This window comes from Bidens hawaiensis, unplaced genomic scaffold (genome assembly GCF_021521415.1).
Source record: "Bidens hawaiensis isolate Kalapana, Puna unplaced genomic scaffold, B.hawaiensis_p1.1 tig00023191_1, whole genome shotgun sequence".
Lineage (NCBI taxonomy): Eukaryota > Viridiplantae > Streptophyta > Magnoliopsida > Asterales > Asteraceae > Bidens > Bidens hawaiensis.
This window is the reverse complement of record NW_027493625.1, coordinates 325,294-351,933: the sequence shown is the minus strand read 5'-3', so window position 1 is coordinate 351,933 and position 26,640 is coordinate 325,294. Positions and strand designations below refer to the sequence as shown.

At 36.6% G+C, this 26,640-nt stretch overlaps 1 pseudogene across 1 annotated transcript; it reads left to right on the top strand.

Moving 5' to 3' along the window:
• Positions 1–14,353: 14,353 nt before the first annotated feature.
• LOC143566984 (uncharacterized) lies at positions 14,354–23,745 on the top strand (annotated as a pseudogene). The gene is made up of 10 exons (XR_013141322.1): positions 14,354–14,533; positions 20,475–20,558; positions 20,715–20,831; positions 21,001–21,348; positions 21,418–21,701; positions 21,778–21,877; positions 21,966–22,025; positions 22,187–22,273; positions 23,182–23,322; positions 23,416–23,745. The product of XR_013141322.1 is annotated as an uncharacterized LOC143566984 (transcript).
• The last annotated feature ends 2,895 nt before the right edge of the window (positions 23,746–26,640 follow it).

Sequence of the window (26,640 nt, the reverse complement as noted above, 5' to 3'; positions counted from 1 at the left end):
CCTGTTTAAGTCCATAAATAGACTTATTCAAGTTGCACACCCTCTTAGGATATTTAGGATTGACGAAACCATCCGGCTTAACCATATAGACATCTTCATAAAGGTGTCCATTAAGAAAAGCAGTTTTGACATCCATTTGCCATATCTCGTAGTCAGAATACGTGGCTACGGCAAGTAATATCCTTATCAACTTAGTCATAGTAACGGGCGAGAAGGTTTCATCATAGTCAATACCCTGAGTTTGAGTAAAACCTTTTGCTACTATCGGTGCTTCATATGTCTGTTCAGTTCCATGAATGTCAGTTTTCTATTGGGTCGGATTTTTGACAAGAAAGATTGGATCCTTCTCGACCTCCTTGGAAAACGCCTAAGTATGGACTTCGAGCAAGCTTAGACTATCGAGCATGGGTTTACTACTTCGAGCAAGGTCTTCAGAACCTTTGGTGGTTAATTCTTCTAAGTGTTAAGGCTTCAAGCAAGCTACAATTCGACGAGCAAGAGTATTCTTCTATCGGCATGGATTGCCAATCGAGCAAACAGCTTGATCATACAAGTTTCAACCAAGTGTTACGAGCACAGGATGGTCGAGCACATAGGGACAATCATGGATGCAATAAGAAGATGTCATGTGATCAAAGCAAAGACTTCAAGCACAGTTCAGTTCCCCGAACAAGATTACATCCGAGCATGCTAAAGATTGTTCAATAAGTCCAAGGACAAGACTAAAGACATCAAGAAGAATGAGCTTGCTCGATGGAATAGTTAGAGCAAAGCAAGGGCTGGTCAAGAGGAATGAAGCTTGCTGGAGGAGAATATATTCAATGAATATATTCTAAGTAAAGTATGCTCGAAGACACTCGTCGAACACACCTAGCATAGTGAGCTTGCTCGAGCAAGATTGTTACCTTGCTCGAGGACTCTTACACTTGTATTTTGTTTTGTATTTCATTATGTAATAGATAGCACTTCTAGAAGGAATGTCAGGGTCTATAAATAGGGTCCTAGGTTTCCATTTAGGGGATGGATAACGATGCACCCAATACGAGAAACATTCCAAAAAGAATATTCTATTTGTTTCCTCGTACCGCCGCCGCCATCACGAAACCCTAGACATTCCTTTCACTGTTTCATTGAATGATGCATTTATTACAGTGAATCTTTGTCTTTGATTGTGTTCTTAGTGATCATCTGTTTATTGTTCCATGTCTACAACTTCACATCTTCGTTCCCACTCGTTGGATATCCTGATTACGCCGGGATATTCAATAGGCCTTCGGTAACTGAGTCAGTGTGTTCTTGTCAACCTTTCTAAGGTTTGCACCCGACTCTCGGTCCTGACAAGTGGTATCAGAGCTTTGGAAGCTTGCTGAAGGCCACGGGACTGAAGGTTTGTGAAAAAGCTTAAAGCTTTACTCTGTTTCTCTGCTGCAACGGTCAGATGCAACAATGGAAGACCAAGAAGTTTCTACCAGCAAAATTCCTAGACTGCTTGGACAAGAAAATTTTATCAAATGGAAGGTGCTCTTCGAAGCAGCTGTGAACTACAACGACCTAGAGCTTTGGACTTCTTTCACTGACGGAAACTATGTTCCTTCAACTGCTCCGAACAACAATGCCACGGTTGAGCTAAAAATGAAGAAAAGGGATGATAAGGCACTGTCTATGCTGAAATTAGGTCTGTCTTGGGAGATACTGACAACCGTCAACCATCACAAAACTGCTAAAGAAATGTATGATGAAGTTATTGATAGGTTTGAGGGAAATACAGAACTGAGAGATATCAAGAAAGATAGACTGAAGCAACAGCTGGATGGGTTAAAATTTAAAGATGGAGAAAGACTAAAATCAGTCCTACAAAGGTTCATGGTGATTGTTAATGATATAAGAACAACTGACCTGCAGATCTCTGATTTTGAGCTAAACAAGAAGCTTCTGTCATCTTTGTCTGGTGAGTGGTATACAACTAGCAAATTCATCAAAGAAAAGGTCAGCTTTCCCAACTTTAAGTTGGATGATGTAATTGCATTCCTCAAGGCTGCAGAACATGAAATGATTGAAAACCACATGATTAGAGAAAATAAGCCCAGTTTTCAAGTAAACAATGCTCTAGTAGCTCCAATGGGAAATCTCTCAATCAAGAATCAGCAACCAATCATTGAAGAGCCATCTGAGACAAATTCAACATGTGGTGGTCAGCCAAGATTTAATGTTCAGCTGATAGAAGATGATGTAGCCTCAACAGCAAGTGGACAGTCAACTTTTGTGCAGAACAATACATCTCAAGGAACAGACTACCAAGCTTTGTTCTCTATGTGTACTGAGTCATATCATGCATTTGTGGCCAAGAACCTGATCAACACAAGCATTGTGCAGGAAGATCTTAAGCAGATTGATGATGATGACTTAGAAGATATGGATATCAAATGGCAGGCTGCCATGTTGGCTGTGAGAAGCAAGAGGTTATACAACAGAACAGGAAGATCAAGCTTCAATGGACCAAATGAGAGAATAGGTTTTGACAAATCAAAAGCAATCTGCTACAACTGTCAACAACCGGGACACTTTGCAAGAGAATGTAACATGGCCAAGCAAGTTGGAAACCAAGTGAATCAAAGTCAATTCTACCAAAATCAGAATCAGAACTTCCAGCATCAAAGAAGTAAGATCACCAACCAAAACCCCTATCAAAACCAGAATAGACCCCAGCAACAACCCCTTCAACCCCAAAGGAACAACCAACTACAGATTGACAAAAATCAGAACAGAGTCAATCAAAGCAATGTGAATCAAGTTAGGGATCAAGGGAATGTCGCAGTCACAAGGGTACCTCAAGACGGGGAGTTTGATTGGAGTAACCACGCAGCAGAGATTGAAAAAGCAAACGTTGCTTTTATGGCCAAAGTGCAGGACAAGCCAGAATCTTCTAATGCACAGGTACATTATGATATTTCAATTTCTGATCTTCTTATTACAATTGATGAACTCAATCAGGAAGTTGGAAAATCGAAAACTGAATGTGGAAGAAAGGAAGCATTCTTAAATGTGTATGAGGCCAGTGAAGAAACCTATGAGAATCAAATTAAGGGGCTTGAAGAAGATTGTATGCAAGCATACAGAACCCAATCAAGAATGACAGTTGAAATTGAGGGTTTGAAAAAGTTATATGCTGAAGAGAAGCTGAAGAATGCTAATTTGTTAATTCAAATGGAATTCTTGAAAAACCTTGTGTCTACAGGAAATATAGTGGGATTTGTGGACAAAATGACACATGAAGAGAAATACAAAAAGGTGCCACCACCTTTTTGTGACAGTTATCCACTAAAAGTAGACAAGAAAAGTAGGAATGAATATCTGAAACAATTTAAGAATGTGTTTGATGAGAAAACTGAATTTGTAAAACAGTATGAAGATGTGATTGTGGATGAAAATGGAGAGTTTGCATTGAAGCAGAATGAGAAATCAGAAGTTAAGAAAGCTGTAAAGAAGGATGGTGAGAAAAAGAAATGGAGTGAATACTCCAGTGAGGAGAGTACTTGCAGTTGTGGCAGTACCAAATCATCTGAGGCAAGAAGAAAAAAAAGGGATCAAGCAAGAAGAAAAATGAAAAGATTCCTCTACTGCCAAAGATGACTCCAAAGTTGAAGCATTATGAACAGATAAGAAAAGAGCATGTGATATTTCACATTTGTGCAAGACCACAGCCAGAAAACAAGAGAAGAAATGAAGTGGAAATGAAATCTTCCTATGATCTGTCTCGTCCTCCAATCTATCCAGTTTTCTCTAATCATGAACTGTTTTACATTGGAGATGTGGAATATGCACCCAAGAGAAAATTTGTTGCAGAAGAAGAAGGTAGCTGCTCAAAACTACCATCCAAGTTGAAGCCAATAGTGTTTGTTAAAGAGAAATATCATCTAGTTCCTGATTTGAGCAAGCCAATCAAAATGGACTTCAGCAACACTCTATGTCCAAAAACATCCCTAGGCTTTGACTTCACCAAACCATGTGACAGAATTCAAAGCAAGCAACTGCTTGAGGATATGGGGATCTATGCCAAGGTATGGTGCAAGAAGTGTGATGCTTATGGTCATCACACTGACTCTTGTTGGTTTGAAGAAGAAGAGTTTATGGTCCCTTATGTGGTTTTGACATGAAATGATACAAGAAGATGTATCAAAGATATTTGAATGGAGAGAAGAACAACTCAAGTGATGAAGAGAAAAGATCAGTTTTGGAAAAGAGACTAAAACAAGTTCTGAAAATCAAGGATGATACAAAAGCATCAAGCAAACTTGCAAAGAACAAAAGGTCAAATAACAAAGGAAAGGGTGAAATGAGACCTGGTGTTCTTAATGGGGATGAAAAGTACTTGATGTAGCAGGGTTAGGAACCAAGAGGGTTTCAGTGGAAGACAAAGAAGGAGTTTAATGACCAGAAAGACTATGTGATTGAACAAAATGAAAACCTCATCATATCACAAGTTGTGAAAGTTGGATCAGACTCAGACTCAGAAGAAGTATGTGAAGTTATCTATGAAGATCCACTTATACTTCTAGTTCCAACTCCTGATGAATCTTCACTTGAAACTAAATTGCAAACTGATGCAGTTTGTGACTCAGAATCCAACTGATTCTATTTTTTTGTGTGTGTGCAGGAATAGTCCTTGAACAATAATGACTTATGGTACATGAACAATGGATGTTCCAGGCACATGACATGTGACAAGGGATCTCTTATAAATTATGAAAGAATGTATGAAGGTCCAGTTGCCTTTGGGAGTGATGAAAATGGAGGGAAGATTGTTGGAAGAGGTACACTCACCAATAGCAAGGCATCCTTTGAGAATGTGCTGCATGTTGAAGGACTACAATATAATCTACTCAGCATATCTCAAGTTTGTGACAAAGGGTACAAAGTGGCTTTCAATGATGAACATTGCCTGATTCTAAAGCCTGAGTTTGTGATTCCAACTGAAATGATCATGGTGATGGCTCCAAGAAATGGCAACCTCTATGAACTGAGAATGAACACTGCTACATCTAGAGGTGGTTCATGCTTTGTTTCCAAAGCCACTGAAAATGAGACTAAATTGTGGCATATGAAGATATGTCATGTCAACTTGAAGAACATGAAAAAGCTAGTGAAAGGTGAACATGTTGTTGGTCTTCCCACAAGGAAATTCAAGCTTGAAGAAAAATGCACATCTTGCCTCAAAGGGAAACAACATAAATACTCACATAAGAGCAAATTGATAAATACCATTGATGAGGCCTTGGAACTACTTCACATAGATCTGTTTGGTCCAGTGAGTGTTTCAAGTATTGGAAACAAGAGATACTGTCTTGTGATCACATATGATTACTCAAGATTCACTTGGGTATACTTTATGGGAAGCAAGGACGAGACCCCAGAGTTGATCAGATCCTATGTGCTGAAAATGGAAAATCAACTTGAAAGGAAAGTGAAAGTCATCAGAATGACATTGGGACAGAATTCAAGAATGGAATAATGGAAGAATTTTGCACTTCTAAGGGGATCTTTCAGCAATATAGTGCACCTAGAACTCCTGAGCAAAATGGTGTTGCAGAAAGAAGAAACAGAACACTAATTGAAGCTGCAAGGACCATGATTGTTGATGCAAATCTGCCAGTCACTTTCTAGGCAGAAGCAATCAACACTGCATGTTATGTGCAGAACATGGTTCTACTAAACAAGGCTCAAAATAAGACTCCATATGAGGTTATCTTCAAAAGAAAACCTTATGTGAAGTTCTTAAAGCCTTTTGGATGTAGATGCACTGTTGAATACAAAGGACTATTTGAACAAATTCCAGTCAAAACATCTGGAATGTTTCTTTGTGGGATACTCATCTCATTCAAAGGCTTACAGAGTCTATGTGAAGGAGCATATGGTAGTTATTGAATCTTATGACATTATCTTCAATGAAAACCATTTCAATAATGTTGAAGGACCCAAATGGCTTTTTGACTTGGAGAAGATGATCAAGTCTTTCAAAATTTATAATGAAGACATGGATGACAGCATGTACAGAACTAGCTTTGAAGATAAAGGAAAACAAAAACAAGTTGATCTAGACAAGCTATGGTCATCTGTTGCTCCTGAACCAAATGGATTTAACTTTAAGAGAAGCAATCAAGGAGCAGCTGAAGTGTAAATGACTGGACAAGAGGCTGTAGTTGAACTTTCTAATGAAGGTCCAAGTGATATAGAGCACCCATACAAAGTCAGCAACCTGTTTAGCCTGAAGTGACAAATCAATTTGAAGACAGATTTCAGTCTTTGTTTGACTCTTTACAAATTGGATCAATTGAAGCATCATCATCTGAGATTGAATAAACTCAAGAAGCTGCTGAAACTCAAGAAAGAATTGAAAGTGAACCTGCTGAGATCAATATGACAAATCTTGAGACAGAAGTGTTAGCACAACAAATAGTGCAGACTACTTCTGTTGGGAGAAATCATCCTGCAGAGAACATCATAGGAGACTTGCATGAGAGAGTGACAAGAAGCTCATCTGAAAAGGCAAACATCTGTCTGTATGGTTGCTTTCTATCCCAAGTTGAACCAAAGAATATCAATCAAGCTTTAAAGGACAACAGCTGGGTAGAAGCTATGTAGGAAGAGTTAGCACAATTCAGAGATTTACATGTATGGCACTTAGTTGACAAGCCCAAAGGCAAGTATGCCATTGAAACAAAATGGGTGTTTAGAAACAAGAAATATGAAAGGGGCATAGTTATCAAAAACAAAGCAAGATTGGTGGCTCTAGGATGCTTACAAGAAGAAGGAGTGGACTTTGAAGAAGTATTTGCTCCAGTTGCAAGACTAGAGGCCATCATAATCTTTCAAGCATATGCAGCATCAATGAACATAAAAGTTTATCAACTTGATGTGAAATTTGCATTCCTAAATGGAAGGATTGATGAGGAGGTATGTGTGACTCAACCTCCAGGATTTGAAGATCCAATTCTGTAACATCCAACTTTTATTAAATAATAAATAACAGAAAGTTTTGTTAATAATTGTGTATCGTTAAATTAGTCGTGTGTTATGTGTTTGAGAGTTGGAATTGGGAATGGGTGGTGGGACCCATGAAACCCCTATATATACCCAACCACTTCTCCATTTCTTTTCTTTTCCTTTCCAAACACACAAACACATACACACACTCAAGAAACACACATACTCTCTCTAGCACCCGGATCCAAATCCGAGCTAAAAAGAAAGAAGAATCTTGTGTATAAACACCATTTAAACAACAAGAACACATCCAGATCTACGAGTTGGTCCAGATCTGAACCCGAACCCGAGAACAAAAAGGTGAATTCGGAAAAAGGTTACGTTTTGTGGTTAAGTTCGACATGCAAACTAATAGAACGATAGATCGGGTCGTAAGAGGCTAAAAAAATGTAAACTTGGAGGGTCGAGTGTTAATGGTTTCGTTTTAGGACAAAAAGGTGATGTTTGGACCATGTAAAACACGGGTATACAAAGTTGGTACAACCCGAAACCCATAAAAAGGGTTCAGACGGGTTCTAAGAAAGGGTCTCGGGATAAGATGGCTCTAAAATGACAAAATAAGGAAATCGGGCCTTAATTGCATGAAAAAGGGCTTCGCATCGCTTGCCATGCGAAATCCAAGAATTTCGCATTACACACCATGCGAAGCGAAATTAAGCATGCGAAGCGAAATGGGCCATACGAAGCGAAATTCCATGCGAAATTCCATGCGATTTAATAATCTGATGCGTTTTTCCATGTGAAATTCCAGCTCAACCCCAGCCAGGGGCTCTGCCCCTTGGACCCTGCTAAGGGCTGCCGCCCCTATACCCCACTACCAGGGGCGCTACCCCCGAACCCCTGTTAGTTGAGAGTTTCATTAACTTAGCTGTAGGAAGAATAGTAATGGATAATTGACACGCGTAATGTATTATATAGTTAGCCGTACACAACTAAGGAAGGGCATTACTATTAACGGCGAGAGAAACCGATTCTAGGTGAGTTCTAGCCCCATTATCTGTTATGTTTTCGGGGCTGTGTGCATACTTCTATGTGGTAGATTATACACTTACTTGATTGGTAAGTGTATGATTGTGTATTGAATGTATTATTACATAATGATTGTATGAACGTGTATGTATATATTTATAACTAGAAAATATATAAAGTATGCACGTATGATAAATGTATGGTTATTCGAGACAGAAGGGACCAGACCCTTATAATATCTGAGATGTTAGGGACCAGACCCTCATAAGATCTGAGATGATAGGGACCAGACCCTCATAATATCTGAGATGTTAGGGACCAGACCCTTACAATATCTGAGATGTTATGGACCAGACCCTTATAATATCTGTGATGTTTAAAATAGAATAGCTTATGGTATACCATAGGGTTTTATTAAAGAAAGTATGTAAGTACGTATGCATGTATATAAAGTATGTATGAGAGAAGTAATAACAGGTAAGGTATGAATAAGTATCTTCTGACACGTTTGAGTAAGAATATGAATGTAATGTATGTTAACTGATTATCAAGAACTCACTTAGCGTAGCTGACTTTTAGTATGCATGCAGGCAAATAGATTGAGGCAGCTGGCTTGAGAAGGGACACATGGCATGAGCTAAAGAGACTGGCATCTATGAAGAAGTGTCGAGACTATTTTATGTTAATGTTTATCAAAAGACAACTTGTATGTTAAGACATGATTTGATGTTTTGTAATGTAATGCATGAAGTTTAATTATTCCGCGAAAGTTTTAATTAACTTTGATTTTAGAACTGTGTTTATGAGTAAATCCAACACCAAAGTAGGGTTACCGGGAACGGGGCTTACAAATTTACCCCAACAAGGTTTACAAACTCAGCAAAGCATTGTATGGACTGCATCAAGCACCAAGGGCCTGGTATGATGAGTTGTCAAACCATCTGTTGGAAAATGGCTTCTGCAGAGGAGCTATTGACAGGACCCTATTCTCACAAGATGGAACAAGGATCTGCTGCTGTTGCAAGTGTATGTGGATGACATTATTATTGGCTCTACAAATGAACAAATGTGCAAGGAGTTTGAGCAAGTGATGAATCCAAGTACAAGATGAGCTCAACGGGGGAAATGAATTTCTTCCTTGGACTTCAAGTACAACAGAATACTGATGGAATATTTATCAATCAATCAAAGTTTGTGCAAGAGATTCTTAACAAGTTCAAGTGCCAAGACTTCAAGACAGTGTCTACACCAATGGACACACATGAGAAAATGGTACCTAATGAGAAGGGGGAGCCGGTGGACCAACATGAATATAGAGCCAAGATAGGATCCTTGATGTATCTTATAGCATCTAAGCCAGATATTATGTTTGCTGTGTGGTTGTGCAAGATTCCATGCTAACCCCAAGGTCTCACATATGCTAGCAGTTAGAGTATTTTCAGATATCTCAAAGGAAAACTAGATTTGGGGATTTAGTATCCAAAGAACCCTTCTTTTGACTTGATGGCATACACAGATAGTGACTATGATGGTTGCAACATGAGTAGAAAATCAACTTCAGGAGGATGCCAGTTCTTAGGGAACAGGCTGGTGTCATGGCAATGCAAGAAGCAGACTACTGTGTCCATCTCAACTGCTGAGGCTGAATGCATTGCTGCATCCGCTTGCTTTGCACAGGTTCTATGGATTCAGAATCAACTGCTGGATTATGGTCTGAATTTCTTACTTACTTCAATTTTAAGTGATAATACTGCTGCTATGTTCATTGTTAAGAATCCAGTCCAACATTCTAAGACTAAGCACATTGAAATTAGACATCATTTCATTAGGGACTGTCAGGAAAAAGGCTTAATAGAAATGAAAAGGGTAGATACACCTAATAATCTGGCTGATTTATTCACCAAACCTTTAGATAAAACTAGGTTTCACTTTCTGTTAAAATGCCTAGGAATGATAAATGCTGATGAAGTTTGATTAGGGATATGTACTTAAGTGAGGTGCTTACTGATTATCTTTGTTACTCACTTTGGATGTTCGCATGATGATATGCTATGCTTAATTGGTCATTCTAATTGCATAAATCATGTATGTAACTGTCTTTGTGTGAAAAATGTATTATAATTATTGATTTCAACTTTCAATACTTTAATCTATGCTTGCATGATATATTTCTATGGTTTAATGACTTCGAGCATAACCCTGTGCTTAATACTATGCTTGTTGCTCCTCGAGCACAAGCAGTGGTCCTTGGAAGACTTTTCTAAGTCTTTCGAGCACAGATGTTATAGCTCAGTTGCTCGAGCATAGATTCGTACCTTGAAAAACTTACTAAGTGTTTTGGGCATGACTTCGTGTTTGATGGTATGTTTGATGCTCTTCGAGCACAAACAAACCATACTTGAGATCTCTCAAGTAATTCAAGCACAACTGCTATGTTATTACTGGTCGAGCATGGACATGTGTTCGGGAAAACTTTTTAAGTATTCCAAGCACAAGTTTATTGCTCAAGCACACATTTAAGTCTTTTGAGCACAAGCACTGAAATGATAGATCTTAAGGTTACTCAATAGACTTCCGAGTATGCTCGATGAATCTCTAAGCATGCTCGACAGACTTATGTGCTTTTCTGATTCATTAATGCTTTCTGAATGAATGTGTTTGATATCGTAAGAATGTGTGCTTGTTAAATGTGCTTAAATGACATCACTGTTTTCATAATCAATCCTTATAATGAAATTTTAAAAGAAATGATCTTGAAACTATGAAATGTTTTTGACTATGCAACACTGTTTTTGGTGATCTCATAAGAGAAATGATAATATAATCCAAGCTCCAAGCTTCAAAGAAGCTAAAAACTATTTTCTGTGGAGATTGAATCCAACTTAAAATGGGAAATGATAGTATATTGTCTAATCTTCTAACCTATAGATTAGAAGCTTAAAAGGTTTTTGTTTAGTAAACTGACAATTCGTGTGGTATCTTCTCATGAGTGTAGTGACTTATGTGATACAAACATAATAATCATGCTAAGTCTGATGTGGTGATTCATTTGAAGACAATGGTATGTTTCCTTACACATCTCTCCGTATGATAGGCAGAATGGTGATTATCTAATCATACACGAGCCCGTTGCTGTTTTGGTCTATCAAAACAAATTTATAAAATACATGAGCAGCTAAGAGAGCTATATGTAGTTGAAAGTCTATCAAAAGTAACAAGAAGCAAAAGAAAGTATTGAAAAAGAAAGTAGAAAAGTGCTTCAAAATATATCATATAATAAATAAAATATCATGACTTTAAGGGGCACCAAGGGAACTACAGGAGTGGGGCATTCAAATAAGTCTTAAACACTCTGAATGTAAGGCATGTAAGTCAGGATGGCTTGTAAGTCCAACGTTCAACCTTGAAGTCTGATATGCATATATATATATATATGTATATATATATATATAACACTGCTCATATTAATAAATATTTTGACCAAGACATCAGGGGGTTGAAGTCAAATTGGGGTGATTTGAGAAAGCCAAATAAGCTTTGAGAAGAGATAAGGGACAACCTGAAGTCCAAAGTGTAGCCATTCTAACCTAAGCAATTAATTGAATCTTAAGCATATCACGACAATCATAAGAATCATGCTAAGAGCTTACACCTAGTGTCAACCTGACTTAAGTCATAATAAGGCTGAAAATGGAATGGTGTAACAGTTATTGGACAATCTGATCACATGTTGAGATCTCTCCAAATGGATTGAAATGAATTTTTGAACTGGATTTTGATCTCTTATTTCACCTTAAACAAAATTGCTTAGGTCAGCTCAACATTCTGAAATGATTATCTTTAATGCAAAATTGCAACTTAAGCTGAGGATATGTGTGAACATGTCTAGACTTTGTGGCATAAGATTTGTTGATTTCACAATCTGAACTGAAAACCATTTAACTGTTTTGAGCGAAGAAAAACATTGCCTCGAGTATGCTATGTGACTTGTATGACTCATCTGAAGATTGCTATTAAGAGTTTCTAGCGTGCATCTTACTTTCGAGCACCTGCTGTCATATGAAAATTGATGATGTGTGTTTCGAGCATGAGTGCATGGTAGGTAGTCAGACCTAAGTTCTCAAGCATAAAGACCTAAATGATAGGAAACATTTAAGTGTTTCGAGCATAGTTGTGTGCTAGGCCTGTGAGTTTCGAGTTTAGCAGAGTTGACAATATTACGAACCTTGAGTTTGAAAATTTCATGTTAAAAGAAAGGAATGTTGTTTTAGAAACAAGAAATAGGGCATTGGAGTCTGCGCTGCATGAAGCGTTGTTGAAGATTTGAACCCTAGAGGGGCATTTGGAGGTTGAGAAAACCTCATATGCACCAAAACAAGGGGAGAAACATGAAGATGCAGAGGGCTTAAAATCAATTGAAAATCTATATGCCAGTTCTTATGAAGAGGTTGTAGAAGTTGGACCCTCAAATGCTTTGAATATGATGAATCAAGAATATGAGGGAGAAGCTGATGATGAGGGGGAGTCTGATGGTGAAAATGAAACAGAAGAAGATATGTTAAAAAAAAGCAAAAAGGAAAAGGGATTGCATATACTGATAATGATTTACATCCCAAGTCCCTACACAATGTGCAATCTGGTGATGACATACTATTAAAAGACAATGTGATTGATCCAGATATAGCTGAAGTAGAAAATGTTAAAACAGCTATAAGACTGATGAATGAAGAATTAGACTCTATGGATCAAGAAGATGAGGAGAAAATTCCTCAAGAAGTGCTTGAAGCACTAATCAAAATGAAGGAGAAAGAACCAGAGGATGAAGGAGGCAGATGATGCCATTAAGGCTACAATGGAAGCACTAAAAGCAAAACAAAATGATGATACACAAGAGCATGTACAAACTGAGCCAGTGGTAACTGAGACTGAGAAAACTGAACAGGAGCCCACACAATCTCAGCCAATCATATCTGAGCCAGTGATAACCGAACTTGAAAATGAAGAATCTTAACCCAAAACACCCAAGGAACAAGAGCTCGGTTTAGGTCCAGTTAATCAAGAAGAATATGAAACTATTAAAATATCTGCCAGCTCAATGGTGAAACTAGTTATAATGAAGGATCTAATAGACATTCTGAACAAACCAGAAAGGCATCAACCTGATATAATAATAGCTGCTAGAAAGGCTCAGAGAGATTTTATTGACATGAGCAAAGAAAGAGAACCAGTGGTTGAAGAACCAGTTGAGACCACTGAACCTGTTATTAACAAGTTGCTGAAGAGAATGATGATATTCCGGTGAAGGAGCCAGTAGTTGAAGAGATAAACATTGATGTGCCAGCAATTGAAACCGCTGAGCCTATAATCACAGAAACTGTTGGCGATGAAGTGAAGAAGACAGTAAACAAAGAACCAAGTGTCACTGAGCCAACAGAACTAGAGACTGAAGCTGGGGGGGGGGGAGCAAAAAGGAAAGCAACGTCTGAAGTTGAACCCCCTAAAGCTAAGAGACAAAAATCAGTCTATAAGAGAAGACCGAAGAAGTCGAAGTTTGGATTCCAGTCCCCTGAACCTGAAACAGAAGAACCAATAATTAGGGCACTTCAAAATTTGGATGAACAATTTGAAGAAAATGAGGATAAAGAGGGATCAAAAGACATTGAAAAGGAGGATGAAGATAAAGCTTACTTGATAAGTCTTGACTATGATTTGAAATATCTCCAAAGATTATCAAGGGAAGCCATAGCCAAAGAAGCTAAAGGTTGGAGAAAAGGAAACCAGAAGAGAGTTCTTGATAAAAGATGGTCACAAACCTGCATCTCTAAACCTACAATCATTTGATGCTATTGATAAACTCTACAAGAAAGCTCTTGTGGATGACATGGCTAATTTTGTTGAAAAGGAAAACAAGAGAAAGAGGACAAGTGATGATGTTGAGTATGAATCTGTGAAGGCTAAACATAAAGACATTCAATATTTGCAAGTCCATGGATTCGAATACAACTCACTGACTAAGCTTTCTCTAGAAGAATTGAAGAGAAAAGTGCAAAGTGTCAAAGATTCTCAAAAAAATAAAAGGAGTTCTGCTGATATTGAAAGAGAAAAGAAGCTGAAAGAGCAGATGGAGAAAGAGAGGATGGAAAATGGAAAGAAGAAGGCTGAGGCTAAAGCATGGTTCCAAGATCCTCAGAGAGTCCAAATATTAAAAGAAATTATGATAGGTAAAGGTATGACTGAAGAATAGTTCAACAACATGCCTCATGAACAACTTTTAGACATATACAATCGAGAGCAAAGATTATATATGGAAACATAGAGAAGATTGGAAGAAGAGAAGAGAAAGATGGAGGAACTAGTCAGAGCTGTAATGATGAGTGCATTGCACAAGAAAGGTGTTAATATGGGAAGACTGATGACTCAAACAGATGAAACTTTAAAGAGATGGTATGTAGAAGAAGGGCTTGACAAGATAAAGAAAACTCAGCATGGAAGCACAAGCAGAACACCCTTAAGGTCTGAGATTGTGAGGCCTGAGCAACCAAGGACTTAAATCTGCCCACACATCTCTACTTTGATAGAAGATCCAAGACTTTAAGGGGGATCACTGAAGATAACGAAGAAACTCTGATCATATTCAGAGATGACTTGAGAGATTTTACTAAATAACAACTGACAAAGATGGCTGAATTGAAATTATATGACAATCAAAACAGAAGCCAACCATCTGGACAACCAAGGAATGACCTTTCAAAATTCATTAAGGAACAATCAGAGAGAGGGTTCCCATTCCTAAATCAAAAGAGAAGAATAATACACAGCCAAGCTGAGCAGGAGAGAAGGCGAAAAAGAGTCAATGAAGTTCACACACTTGAACTCTCTCTATTTGATAACAGCAAAAGGAAAACCCAAGCAAGAAGCTCACATGGTAAAAGAAGACTTTAAAGGAGTGCTTGGCTATAAGGCAGGAGATGAGAGAACCAAATTCAGTTGTGCAGCATAATGGAAGAATCACCTTCATCACTTACAACCAGCACAATGACTCAATCTCGTTAAGGAATGAATCGTGTATAACCATTTATGTGATCCGGTATGATGGGGATCTTCAATTCATGCATCCTCAAGATCTTCAGGACATAGTTGATGCAGAATTCCCCATTGACTCCTCAGATGTTGTTGAACTGGACATGATCAAGCAAAAGGCCGCTCTTGTCAAACTAAAAAAGAAAAAATCTGACACAAGAAACAGGAGGAGAAGATAGCAGAAAAGATACTTAATGATGATCAATTTTATTTCTGTTTATCTTTGTAATTTTGTTTAATTTGTATTTTGGATTGTAAACATTTGATAGGTAATGCCCAAGTGGCAGAATTCTTATATGTAATGAAATGACATGTTCTTGAATGGCTTATCTTGATATCTGATACATGTGTAACTCTATGCAGGTTTGTTTTGGTGCATCTGAGCTTGTTCTAATCTAGGTGGAGATTGTTGGGTCGAATTTTTGACAAGAAAGATTGGAATCTTCTCAACCTCCTCGGAAAACGGCTAAGTATGGACTTCGAGCAAGCTTAGACTATCGAGCATGGGTTTACAACTTCGAGCAAGCTCTTTAGAACCTTTGGTGGTTAATTCTTCTAAGGGTTAAGGCTTCGAGCAAGCTACACTTCGACGAGCAAGAGTATTCTTCTATCGAGCATGGATTGCTAATCGAGCAAACAGCTTGATCATACAAGTTTCAACCAAGTGTTACGAGCACAGGATGGTCGAGCACATGGGGACAAGCATGGATGCAATAAGAAGATGTTATGTGATCAAAGCAAGGACTTCAAGCACAGTTTAGTTCCCCGAACAAGATTTACATCCGATCATGCTAAAGATTGTTCAATAAGTCCAAGGACAAGACTGAAGACATCAAGAAGAATGAGCTTGCTCGATGGAATAGTTCGAGCAAAGCAAGGAATGGTCAAGAGGAATGAAGCTTGCTGGAGGAGAACATCTTCACTGAAGATATTCTAAGTAAAGTTTGCTCGAAGACACTCATCGAGCACACCTAGCTTAGTGAGCCCGCTCAAGCAAGATTGTTACCTTGCTCGAGGACTCTTACACTTGTATATGTTTTGTATTTCATTATGTAATAGATAGGACTTCTAGAAGGAATGTCAGGGTCTATAAATAGGGTCCTAGGTTTCCATTTAGGGGACGGATAACGACGCATGCAATACGAGAAACATTCCAAAAAGAATATTCTATTTGTTTCCGCGTACCGCCGCCGCCGTCACGAAACCCTAGACATTCCTTTCACTATTTCATTGAATAATGCATTTATTATAGTGAATCTTTGTCTTTGATTGTGTTCTTATTGATTATCTGTTTATTGTTTTGTGTCTACAAATTCACACCTTCGTTCCCACTCGTTGGATATCCTGATTCCGCCGGGATATTCAATTGGCCTTCGGGTAAAGGAGTCAGTGTGTTCTTATCAACCTTTCTAAGGTTTGCACCCGACTCTCGGTCCTGACATTTTCCTTTTGAAAATCCACTTGCTCCCTACTTCCTGGCGTTCGGGGGGTAGCTCAACCAAGTTCCAGACTTGATTGTCATGCATAGATTGCATCTCGGCGTTCATGACATCTTGCCATTTCTCATATTCCGGATCTAAGATAGAAGATTTGTAATTAGCAGGTTCGTCGCTTGACTCGGCTACTAATAGGACTTCGGGACCATCTATATGCCATAGGTATTTAGAATTTGGTACACGAGTCATGTTACTTATGCAAACGCTTGTGTTTATGTCTGATGTATCAGCAACAACAACTTGTTGATCAGACGTTCCAACTTCCTCAGCAGTTGTTTTTGGTTCTTGAATTTCTTCAAGATCGACAATACTATTTCAAGTTCCTCGATCGAGAATTTCCTTCTTGAGAAAGAGGCCCTTCCTTTTGATAGAAATCATATTTGTATCAAGATGGAAGAAACAATATCCGCTTTGGTTATAGTATTCGACAAAACAACTTTTACGCCGCGAGGATCGAGCTTGTCATCAAAATAACTGGTGACATATGCATCACATACACATACTCTAAGGAAAGACAAATTGGGTTTACGCCCATGCCAAACCTCATGTGGGGTTTTGCTTACCTTTTTAGTTAGAGCCAGATTGACAATGCGGGTGGCATTTGTAAGGGCAAAGCTCCAAAAGGAATGAGGCAAGTTAGTTCTACACATCATCGATAGAACCATGTTTAGCAAGGTTCGATTTCTCCTCTCTCTCTCTCTCACGCCATTATGCTGGGGTGTGCCGGGTGGAGTGAGCTGTGAAAGAATTCCACGCTCTTTTAGATGATTTATGAATTTTGAGCTGAGATACGCTCCACCTCGATCTGATCCAAGCATTTTAATATTTTTCCCGAGTTGGTTTTCCACTTCGTTTTGAAACTCTTTGAACTTTTCAAAAGTTTCATGCTCATGTTTTATAAGATACACATAAGCATATCGACTGTAATCAATAAAAGAAACGAAGTATCTTTCATGATTTCTAGACACGGTTCTGAAGGGGCCACAGACATCAGTATGTATGAGTCCTAGCAGATCCGTTGCTTGTTCATTCTTATGAGTGAAGGAGTCTTTGGCAAGTTTTCTAGCTAAGCAAGATTCGGTGTCATCAAAAGAGTCCCGTCCTCTGGATTCAAGAATCCCTTCGGATTGGAATCTCTTAACTCGTGCCTTGCTTATGTGGCCAAGTCGGCAATGCCATAGAACTTTATCATTGATGTCAGTTCTGATACGTTCGGAAAGATTATACACGTTATTGTTTATTTGAACATCAATCTCATAAATACCATTTCGAGGTTTAGCCTCAAAACAAAAGACATCATTCAAGTAAGCAGAAATAGCAATACCATTAAATGCGTACTCAAATCCTTGTTCAAAAAGTAAAGAAACTGGAATAATGTTTTTGGTCAAACCAGGAGCAAAAAAACAGTTATTCGAAGCAACTACAAGGCCAGATGGACAAGCAAAACGATATGTGCCGGTTGCAAGAACTGGGACTCTTTCTCATCACCAAAGATGAGTTCCATGTTGCCTTGTTTCAGCTTCTTCCAGTTTTCAGGCTCCTATAAGTCATTAACGATGTGGTAACCACACCCGGTATCAAATACCCATGTGTTGCTAGAGACAGTGAAAAGTTCAATAACGTAAATGGAAATACCATTAGAGGAGCTTTCGTCATTGGTCCTCTCCTTTTCAGCTCAACAAGATAGTCAGGACAGTTACGCTTCCAGTGTCCCATTTTTTTGCACTTGTAGCACTTGTGCTCCTCGAAAGGCGGCAGTGGTACCTTTGCAACACCCTTGTTAGTGTTGGTGGCAGACCTGGCTGCAACAGTAACCTTTTTCTGGCCTTTATCGTTATTACCCCTGTTCTTTGGTTTAGGCTTCTTCACACGCATGCAACAATTCTTGTGGGAATTGTTCATCTCAGCCGTTTTGAGCATACCATGAAGCTCCGGCACTGTCTTCACCCAGGCATTCATATTGAAATTCATTACGAACTAGTCGTAAGAACTGGGAAGAGAGTTTAAGATGAACTCCGCTGCCATTTCATCCGACAGGGGATAATCAAGTTTCTTCAGCTGGTTGATGTACCCTTTCATCTTGATGACATGCGCACTAACAGAGGATCCCTGTTCCATTCTGCAGCTGATAAGCTGCTTCATGGTGTCATAGCGTTCTTGACAGGCTTGTTTCTGGACATGCCCTTGAGCTGCTCAAGCATCTCATGGGCACCAAAATCTTCCAAGCCTTTAGCATCTCATACGAGCACAGTAAAACAACAAAAAATTAAATATATAATTATATGAACCCACAATTTATATTTAATTGTACATCGGTTAATGAATAACCGGTTGAGACGAGTTAACGAGCGACATTAGGTGACGAAACGAACAACGGGACGACACCGTGCGCAACGGCAGCGGCGGAAACGGCTAACGAGGTTCGGGATAGCAGCGAACAATAGCAGCAGGTGATGTAGTGACTGTTGCGGTGACGGGCAGTGACGTGATTGACAGCAGCGGTGGCCGGAGAAGTGCTTGCGGCAGTACGGGCAGTTTGCTTGTTGCTGTGAAAACAAAAAGGTGTTTTGTTTTTGACTTTTTCACGGTTCCAACCAATTTCTTTGTTATGCTTCTGTAGGGTTTTAATATATATTAATATATATATATATATAGGGGTGGGTTCTAGTGAAAACTCCTCTCAAAGAGAAAACTTAAAAACTCCTAAAAAACTATTTTTAACTTTTAAAAAAAAAAATTTTTGAAGTTTCTTTTTTTCAAATTATTCTTATATGTTGTTATTGGTTCAAAAAAAAAAAAAAAAAAACTTGTTGGTAACCTCGTCGGTATAGTGCGCATGTGTAATAGTGTGCATTGCATATATGCAAAAGTGTTTGTATTGCATAGAATACAACACTATTGCATATATTTGATCCACACTATTGTATATATGCAATATAAGACTAATACACACATCGAATACACATTAGTACGTATGTGTAATACAACATTAACGCACATGTGCACCACATCGACTTTTATTTTATTATTATTTTTTTTTCATATAATACAACACTACTACACATATACAATACACAAATATTGAATATATGCAATTAAACGCTATTAAACTCAAAAATACATAGTAATACACATGTGTAATACAACGTTATCGCACAGTAATACGTATGTGCATTACAGCGGGTTTTTTTATTTTTTTTTATTTTTCAAGTGAAATGTAAAAAAATATAAGAATAATGGCTAAAACAGAATTTTGAAAATATTTTTTTATTTTTAATTAAAAATAATTTTTTAGGAGTTTTTTAGTTTTCTCTTTAAAGGTGAGTTTTCTCTTGATCCTCTCCCTATATATATATATATATAGGGAGAGGATCAAGAGAAAACTCATCTTTAGAGAGAATTTTAAAAACTCCTAAAGAATTATTTTTAATTAAAAAAATTATTTTCAAAATTATGTTTTTGCCATTATTCTTATAATTTCTTACCCTTCACTCGAAAAAAATAAAAAAACTCGCTGTAATGCACATACGTATTACTGTGCGATACCGTTGTATTACACATGTGTATTACTACGTATTTTTAAGTTCAATAGTGTTTAATTGTATATATTCAATATTTGTGTATCGTATATGTGTAGTAGTGTTGTATTATATGAAAAATAATAATAATAAAATAAAAGTCGATGTAGTGCATATGTGCGTTGATGTTGTATTACGCATACGTACTAATGTGTATTCGATGTGCGTATTAGATGGCTATAGTTTTTTAATTTGTTAACAATCAATATCTTCTTGTTCTGTATTTTGCAATTTGCATCTTAGACGTAGACATACATAAAATGAAGTGAATGACCATAATGACTGTGTACTAATTTACTAATTAACACAGGGTTTGCATTCTCCTCTTCATGAATCTTCCAGTAATAAGGACACAGATGTCGCGTCAAATCAAAGGGATTCACTGGAAAATGATGTAAGTATACAACTAATACGGTTTAATAATCACTTAACCTTCTGTTATGATAAGTTTAAACTGAATTTTTTCACTATGTTGCTATGCATATTTTATCAATTTGGGCACAGATTGATTTTATTAAGCAGTTAATAACAGAAAGATATAAACTTGCAGATTGAGCAACTACAAATGCGTTTGCAACAAGAGAAATCAGTACGGATGTTGCTTGAACGAGCTTTGGGCCGAACTTCTAGCACTTTATCGCCTGGCCATAGGCATTCTGCTAATCAGGTGATCATTATACATGCATAATTACCGTACTACCCTTGTGAAATCTAGATATTATTGTCTTACAAGAAATTAAGAATAGTCCATGTATGACTCACTATCAAACTGACAATTCAGAATCTTGATGGACGAATTTACCCCTTTTAACTAACTATATTACTGATGTATTTAGACAAAGGAGTTAATTTCCGAGATTAAATTACTTGAGGAAGAAGTTACGAACCGGGAGCAGCATGTGCTTTCTCTATACAGAACCATATTTGAACAATGTGTTAGTCGTCCGTCATCTGCACAAGCATCAGTCTTGACTTCACCTGCTCATGCAATCACAAAGAAGGAATCAAGAAAGCATCCCACTATTATTTCAAACGCCTTTTGTTCTTCAAAAAGTTTCCCTTTTTGGAAGTTTCATGCTCTTTCTACCATAAATACCCCTGCAAACGGAAACTTATTACACCCTAGAACCAAGAATACTTCACTATCCAACAGTCATTTTGAGTTTTGTTCCAAAGATATTAAGGTATGAATATTGTTCTTAATGGCCATATTTGATTATTAAAATATGCAACAATTATGTATTTTATAATAGCAGCAGATTAAGGGAAATCGCTTTGCAACTGAAAAACAACTGACATTAAAAGACCATCTTTACGAATGCCCGAGTAGATTATCAGAAGAGATGGTGAAATGTATGGCTGCTGCATACTGTTGGCTCAACTAGTCATCGTCAACGGGTTCAGAATATAAGAAATCGGCTTCATTGTCTAGATTTTCCACCAATAGAAACAATTGCAAATCAATGGTTGAGATTTCATGGATATCAACTGATAAGAATTACTTCTCTCATGCATCTTATGCTATAAACAGTTATAGGTTAGAGTAACACGATATAAAACTATAATGTATATGCCAAAAAAGAGTTAAATGTTTATGAGTTTTTGTTTTGTAGACTTTTAGTGGAGCAACTAGAGAAGTTGAACTTGAGCAATATGGACACAAATGCTCAGACTGCATTCTGGATCAATATTTATAATTCCATGATTATGCATGTAAGCTCGCATTATATATCTTCGTATACGGTATTTAATAACTTACACATTTGTGATTTGTCATTTCATCTATATTTTGGCCTTGTAGGCGTATCTGGCATACGGGATACCTCACAACTCTCTGAGAAGGTTGGCTTTATTTCACAAGGTAGTGCCCTTCCTTATTGAAAAAGTATCATATATCTATGAGTAGATGCTATGGGGTTTTAAGTTGGATTAACTTTGGCTAATTTATGATTTGAGGTTTTTTTTGAACTTTGTATTAAATTTGTGTGTTGATAACATGTGTGTTCTCTCTGTGTAGTGCAGGCTGCTTACAAAATAGGTGGCCATATGATAATTGCAAATGCTATTGAGCAGGCCATATTTAGGTTCCGGACTCCAAGGGTTGGAAAGGTACTCAACTATTTGTTTGGTTTAGTCATTAAAGGTAATAGTTAATACCATAAATATACTTTCTAATTTTTCACAAAAAGTCAGTCAACTTGATTTTGATACATTAAATTCGCTCAACTTGTAAAGAAAAGCAATGAAAAAAGTCACTAAACTAGTTTTTGTCACTAAACTTTTGCTTAAAATACACATAATTTTGAAAAATTATAGTCATGACTTGTTAAATCTTAAATTGGTTTACAAATCTTTTTGCAAATTGTTGGATGTCACTTTATCGTATTTTGACAAATTTAAGGGTTTTTTTTTTAAATCACTATGTGCGTTTCGTTTTAGAAAAGTTTGCGGATTTTAATGTATAAAATTAGTTCAGTTATTTTTTTATATAATTTAGAAGTCAAGGGACTTTTTCGTACAAAAACAAGAGTATATTGGCTTTTATTGTATTAACTCTTTCGTTTATTACAAAATAAGATTTTGATTAGGAGGCCAAATCGTGTAGTGTTAGTGGGTTGAATTGTTCAACACTTCAACCCGAGCACAACCAATATTTTTATTCATGTCAAAAATATCAACCCTAATCTGCATACACTAAAATTGTGTAACCCAACATGACCCATTTATCTAACCATGTTAAACGAGTCGGTTGGGCGATAACCAAATGGTAAATGTGTTTATCAAGTTGGTGAGTTGTAAAAAAATGTGGGTTAAACAGGTCATAATCGATTGGTGGGTCGACCTATTTAACTAAACAGGTTAAACATGTGAACCCTAACGCTACCTGTTTAATTAAACCAAACACGACATGTTTTATAAACGTGTTAGATATATGGACTGATGCATGTCAGAAATTACCATCGCTACTTTTTATCATCTGTTTAACAGTTTTTGAATCATATGAATTAACTAATTAGTGGTTGGAGACCATCCTTTCAACTGCAATGTGGAAGAAATCAGGAGAAGAAAGACAACGCATTGGTACAAAGTTTGGTATCGAGTGCCATCAGCCCCTTCTATGGTTTGCCCTTTGCACAGGAACTTCATTTGACCCTATGGTAAGTTAGGGTATTGGTGGTCCCTATGAGGTTTCCAGTATCAGGCTCCACTATTACCAAAAAGAAAACATCTAACTTTTACCCTTTTGTTAGCTAAAAGTGTACACGCCATCAAACATCATAGAGGAACTAGAACTAACAACAAGGGAGTTTCTTGAATCAAACATAATCGTGAAGAAATCAAAGAAAGTTTTCATCTCAAAATTACTTGAAAGATTTGGAAAAGAAGCGAACATTTCTCAAGACAATCTTTTGAAATGGATAACTGAAAATGTGGACAAAAGGCTTTGTGATTCTATACATAAATGTGTTGAGCATAAAGCTAGTAAGAAAATGTCGCAAATTATCGAATGGTTGCCCTATAATTCAAGGTTTCGATACGTGTTCTTTAAAGATTTAACCGAAAAGCCATGGTGGCTTTGAGTTCATCTTATTGGGATGAATTAACTAATGTGCATTTATGACAATTGACTTTATTTGTGTTTAGATTGTTATTCAAGGGTATTTTATGCATTTAACTAACGTTAGTGAAAGTTGAAAGTATTTTGGACTGTTTTATTTATTTTCAATAAAACAGAAGAAAAAGAACTGTTTTTAAACATATATTATCTTAATCCCGTCGTATATTATATGGTTTAAGTTATTCTACAAAGGGAGATAAAAATGAGAAGGATGAGAAAGATTTATAACCACACAAAAATAACACCTTTAAAAAAACTAAAAATAAAAAATTAATTAATCATAACTCAAAATTTAAAAAAAAAACAAAAAAAGTAAAAACACAAAAATGTTTCCACCGTCTTCTTCGTTCTGAAAAAAAAACACTTGAAAAAGACACAATGATAAATGAAAAGGACTATTGTGTCTTTTTGTTTATCATTATGTTTCGAGATTTATTTTCGTCATTGATTGTGTTTATTTTCCTTGACATTGTGTCGTTTTTTCTTTATATTGTGTTATATTAGTCAATATTGAGCTCTATTTTACAAAGGGAGATAAAAATGATAAGGATGAGAAAGATTTATAACCACACAAAAATAACACCTTTAAAAAAACTAAAAATAAAAAATTAATTAATCATAACTCAAAATTTAAAAAAAAAAACAAAAAAAGTAAAAACACAAAAATGTTTCCACCGTCTTCTTCGTTCTGAAAAAAAAAACACTTGAAAAAGACACAATGATAAATGAAAAGGACTATTGTGTCTTTTTGTTTATCATTATGTTTCGAGATTTATTTTCGTCATTGATTGTGTTTATTTTCCTTGACATTGTGTCGTTTTTTCTTTATATCGTGTTATATTAGTCAATATTGAGCTCTATTTTGTTCGGTATTATGTTATATTTTGCGATTTATTGTGTCTTTTTTTAGTTATAATTGTGTCTTTTGTTCATTTTAATCATTGTGTCTTTTGTCTCTGCATTGTGTCTTTTCAGAGTTTTTTTTTTGGTACGAGAATGACGAGACAAACATTTTTTGTTTTTAAACTTTTTCGTTTTTTATTTATATTTTGAGTTATGAATTTTTTTTATTAATTTTTTTGAATTTTTTTTTGAGAGATTTTTTGTGTGGCCACAAATCCTTCTCATACTTCTCTTTTTATCTCCCTTTGATTTTAACTTTTCCTTAATACTCATATTAAAGATAAAAAAAGCTTGTTATTATGGTGAAATTTTTTAAAAAAAAATAATGTTGCATGAAAAATGTAAGGCCCCCAAGCCAGGGTGCCCTACTCTCACGCTCGTTGGATTTACTCATTCACATAATTCGGAAAATCAGCGTTAATTAAAACATTTCATGGAAATAAAAGTCAACCATTCATACATAGCATTAATACTTTGTCTTAAACGGAAATACCATAAGTCTTAAACATTAAATATAAATAACACGTGACTCTTCTTTTCTTCGATTCCAGTCGTCTTTTATTTTCCACGTGTCTCCCTCAGGAAACCTGCCTCATCCTATTTGCCTGCATGCATACTAAAAGTCAGCTACGCTGAGTAAGTTCTAGATAATCAATTAACATACATACATTCATGGGCATACTTATACGTGTCCGAAGATACGTATTCCATACATTACTTACTATTACTCATTCATACATACATTACGTACATACATACGTACTCAAATACTTTCTTTCATACTCTTCCTATGGTATACCGTAAACTACCCTGCTTCTTCTATCTCAGATATTCTTAGGGTGTGGTCCCTCTATCTCAGATATTATCAACGTCTGATCCCTACTATCTCAGATATTATTAGGGTCTGGTCCCTCTATCTCAATCTTAGATATTATTAGGGTCTGGTCCCTCTATCTCAATCTTAGATATTATTAGGGTCTGGTCCCTTCGTCTCGCTTAACCATACATCCATACATGTCCCGTCAACTATCCATACTTTCACATCATACGTACATACTTTACCTGTCTTATGTATATAATATATATATATATATATATATATATTCATTCATATAATCATCATATAATAATAACATTCAAAGCACAATCATACACGTATCTTATACTTATCACTTAGGATAAATATTTTAACTATCACATAGGAGTATGCACACAGCCTCGAAAAATGTCACAGAGAAAGGGGCTAGAACTCACCTGTAGACGATTCCTCTCCGAATTAACAGTAATTCCCTTCTTCAACTGAGCCTGACTAACTGTTAATAGCATATACGTATTAATCTCTATATTTGTTTATTCTTATTCTTTGAAGTTAGTTAATTGAACCGACATGTATTCTTCTTTAACCGTTCATATTAATTTAATATGCTTTAATCCTCATTTATTAGTATCGTATATTTATATTTGTTGATACACGTTTTGTCCGTCTCGGTCTTTATCGTCAGATAATGTAATAGTTTGATATTATAGGGGTCTTTAATGTAAATATGCCTAAATGTAAGGCACATTCGTTTCTCCGTAACGAATGTGTCACATTCGTTCTAATGTAAGTCTCATTCGTTAACCAAGATTACCGAATGGAACATAATGAATGTGGGCTATTCGCTATCATTAATGTATTAACGAATAAGCATGTTTATTCGTTAAGTAATTGTAATGAATGAGCTCATCTCCTATATATATCCCCTGTAAATTATCTAATGTAACAGTTCTTGATTATTTCCTCATTTCATCTCGTTACTCTGCCGAATTGTTCTCTCTACACACACATTACTCACACTAACGTAAACATAGTCTAATCGTATATGATCAACATGAACATCGTTGTAATCACAAGATCTAGATCCGTATAAGCTCTCTCAAGTGGTATCAGAGCCACGGGATCTGATCTTCGATG